This window comes from Mus pahari, chromosome 6, assembly GCF_900095145.1.
Source record: "Mus pahari chromosome 6, PAHARI_EIJ_v1.1, whole genome shotgun sequence".
NCBI classification, from domain to species: domain Eukaryota; kingdom Metazoa; phylum Chordata; class Mammalia; order Rodentia; family Muridae; genus Mus; species Mus pahari.
Window position 1 is genome coordinate 26,094,875 of NC_034595.1, and position 4,542 is coordinate 26,099,416.

Sequence of the window (4,542 nt, forward strand, 5' to 3'; positions counted from 1 at the left end):
TCTGGCAGACAGAGCCCTCACTGGTCGCCACCTTTCCTCTGGCGAGGAAGGTGCCCAAAATTCTGGAGCCTGAAATAGAGTCTGTCCCAGAATTTAGGTTGCTTCTTTCTGTCCTGAAACTGTGTAGCTTCTGCGGTCCACACTCTTGCCAGTGCAGACTGGAGCCCAGAAGCTGTGTCCCTTCTCCCGGCCGCCCTCTAACCGGCAGTGGACTGGAGCAAAGATAGTTCTCCTGTCTCAGGCCAGGAGACTGCTCCCAGGCAGACACCCCTCCTCAGGCAGGCGGGGAAAGGTGCTGGATGCTGAGTCAGACCTGGGGACTGGTCCTGGTTGAACACCCCTCCTTGGGCGGGGAAAGGTGCTGGATGACCGGAACCAGGTATGGGTTCCTTCCCAGAAGCTGTGACTCTTCTCCAGTCCGCCCTCTCCCCAGCAGTGCACTGGAACCAAGATGGCCATTGTAATTTTTTAAACATCATTTTATATTATGCCACATTTCTTAAATCTACTGAGTCAATCTTGGGTCACAGTCATTGGTTAAAGTTTAAACTTCATTGAAATATCAGAAGATTTTTCTAATACCATTTTTGTGTTCCTGAATCCAGCTGTGATATGATATTATGTACAATTATCATGTAAAGTTATTTTATTCTCACCTGGATTAATTTCAGAAACATTATTTTTAATTAACTTCAATTATTAAATTAAATGTATTAATTCATCATATTGGGATTATGATTTAGAGAAGAGGGATAACAGTCATGATACACAATTGTTACTACACTGATGAAAAATGTTTGCTATAAATTTAAATTACCCAGTGATGCTCACCTGGCGACTTCACAGGTATATTGTTTGCTTTGTTTCTTCAATTTAAAGTTTATTGCCACTTCAGTTCTTTCTTTAAACACTTCATTAAGCATATCTAATACTTAAGGGATAGATGATGTCTGTGAAATGATAGTAGCTACATAAATTATAGGGAATCCTTCACTAAAAATTTACGTATTTTATTTCTTTCGTTTGTAGAATCATTGCTCCTATCAGCTAGACTTTCATAATTTTATCATTAAGATAATGTAATATCTCTTAACATGATTTTTATTACTCATTTTGAGGTATGTTGAAATCCATGGGCTGCAAATTTGTTAATTTCAAAACGGCTGTTGCAAATTATACTTTCATTATCTTAAAATAACAGATGTATTTTTATATTAATTAGTTATAGAGTTCTGAAATTAAGATATCAGCATGCTCATAGTATCGCTGTAGGGTCTATGTTTTCTTCCTTGCATCTTCTAAGACACAAGTCAGGGCATTAGGTGAAGTCATGTTATTATTAATATATTTTCAAAGATTACTTGAATAAAGTCACAATAACATACTAGGTAGGAATAAATTTACAATGAGTGTTAGAGAAATGTGTGGTATGGCACTATATAAAATATTGTTATAAGGGGCTGGAGAGATGGCTCAGTGATTTAAAGCACTGACTGATCTTCTAAAGGTCCTGAGTTCAAATCCCAGCAACCACATGGTGGCTCACAACCATCTGTAATGAGATCAGACACCCTCTTCTGGAATGTCTGAAGACAGCTAATATGTACTTACATATAATAAATAAATAAATCTTTAAACTATATTGTTATAAGTTAGGAAAATATTCAAGCACTGTGGTATTGGTTTTTTTCTGACTGTCTTCTGTAAGCCATTCTTCAACCATTATGGCTGTTTGATAATCTCTCAGGTCACTGATATTTTCATGATTTTTTTCCATGAGCATCATTACAGTGCTATAACTACACATAGAATAAGCTTATAAAATCATAGATTTCCCTATGGCTTTTTCCCTTAGAGTTAGTGTGTACCCTTTCTCCTCTCCTTTTCTCTCTGTTATACCATCCCTCTCCCCTGCTCAGTTAAGTGCTTTTATCCATTTTCTGCTTTCCCCCTTCATAGCATCTGTGTTCCTCTATACTATCCCTTAGTCACTTTTAAGGTTCCTGACTTCTACAGCCAGGCCATACACTTGTTGAAGAGTAGAAGAATCCCTGGATGAGTGAAGGCATGTGTGAATGTATGTAGTTTACATAGCCATGGTGATGCTCAGAGGAATGGTGTACCATTCTTGCAGTACATTTTTATATGTTGACAATGTATACAGAAAATTCCAGCAAAAATTCCCCCTATGATATTTATGACTTGAAGATGACTGCTTTTCAACACAAACTGCTCCTATGGAGAATAGATAAACATTTATCTACTTGATATAGCTGTACTTCATTAACTATGCCTGCTTATTTATTTATATCTAATAATGCTGTATTTTGTTCATCTCTATATAATAAACATATTGTGATGCTATGGTTTCTCTATCATAAAACGAAGTTTATCTGATCTGAAATTTTCTGTGTATCTGGCTGGCTATCTTTTGCTTTCTTTCCCTGGTCAGATCAATTCTCTGGGATCCATGCAAGGATGTGGCAATTTGGAGCCTGAAAATTAGAACACTGAACAGAAGGTATAAACTATCTATAGTGAGGTCTCATTGGTCAAACTATGGAACACTAATGAGAGGAAGGAAGACAAAAAGTTGCTAGAAGATAAAAAGAAAGGAAGAGTGCCAGGTGTAAACCATGAACAAGATTTTGGGCAACTGTGGACATGAAATTAAGGTTTTGTAGTTTTATAAGTTCAGAGATGCCCTTGCTTTCAGGGAAGGGAGTAAAAAATTTTGGTTGCTTGAAAAGTAAGATACACACACACATACACACACAAAAAGATGTGGAAACAGAGCTGAAGGACATGTGCATGTTCTCAGTTTTGCTTTGGATTTAACTGCTTTCAGGTTACATTTGGCAAAAGCAAGCAGTATGCAGGTGTCAGACACATGGGCATGTGTCTGTAGTATGAGATCAAATCCTTTGGGGAAAATGCCAAGCAACAGAATACCACAGACAGCCACATGGTTGGTCTAATTTATCACTTTGTGAATTTTCCACACTGGCTTCCATAGTAGGTTCATCAATGTGCAGTTCTGCCAAGTGTGAGTGAGTGATGGGTTTCCTTTTTCCATAAGCTCACCAGAACTCTCTATTAATTGTTTCCATTATCTTGACTGTTTTGTCTCATTTCAGATGAAATCACAAAGTAGTTTTAATTCGAATTTTCTTATCCAAAGAATGTAGAAGACATTTTGAGGTACAACTAGGATTTTATTTTTTCTTATTTTGAGGTCTATGTTCAGATTTATAGTCCATGTTTCATTAGATTACTTGGTTTCTTGAACCTGTGGTTTTTAAGTTACTTGTGTGCTCTGGGTGTTACTCCTTTATTATATATATAACTTGCAAAGCTTGTATTAACTATCAATCTTTGTCAATTTGTTCAACATATGACAATAAATGTTTATCTGTATTAAATCACAATAAAATACCAAATATGAGGGAAAATGACTTCATGAAGTTTTCAAGCAAATGGATGCAACTAGAAAATGTCATCCTGAGTGAAGTAACCCAGACACAAAAGAACACACATGGTGTACTGCTTAGTTTTGTGTAAACTTGACACAGTTGGAGTTATCACAGAGAAAGGAGCTTTAGATGGGGAAATGCCCCCATGAGATCCAGCTGTAGGGCAATTTCTCAATTAGTGATCAAGGGGGAGAGGCCCCTTGTGGGTGGGACCAACTCTGGGCTTGTAGTCTTGGAATCTCTAAGAGAGCAGACTGAGCAAGCCAGGGGAAAGCAAGCCAGTAAAGAGCATCCCTCCATGGACTCTGCATCAGCTCCTGCTTCCTGACCTGCTTGAGTTCCAGTCCTGCATCCTTTGGTGATCAACAGCAATATGGAAATGTAAGCCAAATAAACCCTTTCCTCCCCAACTTGCTTCTTGGTCATGATGTTTGTGCCTGAATAGAAACCCTGACTAAGACACATGGTATGTATTCACTGATAAGTGGATATTAGCCCAAAACTCAGAATACCCATGACACAAGTCCCAGACCATATGAAGCTTAAGAAGAAGGAAGACCAAAGTGTGGAAGCTTCATTTATTTCTTATTATGCAGACTTTACTTACTATTATGATGAATGGGTACATTCTATACTTTATTCTAACTTTACTACATCTTTGTAGGAAATGCAACTAAAACCATCTCTAAAGTCTTTCTTCGGGATAGGATTTGAAATGTAAATGAAGAAAATGTCTAATAAAAAATTGAAAAAATCTTTCTTCCTACAATTATTTGAGTCAAATCATGAATGCTATATCATTAATTCATCTAAAGAGTATTAATTTATAAAAGCTCATCTTTATATTGATGTGCAGGAAATCTGAGCAACAGAATGGTTGAATGCCCAGGGATTATTATGTTAATTTAATAATGACAAGAAAGACAAATCAGTTGCAAGAAGCAATCCTGAGATAAAGTATTTGGGGGACTTTCTCTCATAAAGCTCACCCATCAAAGAGCATGCAAAAGCAGTGATCCACTTCCAGGAAGGCCACTTACTAGCTTTAACCTATCCTAAATGGCTCCTG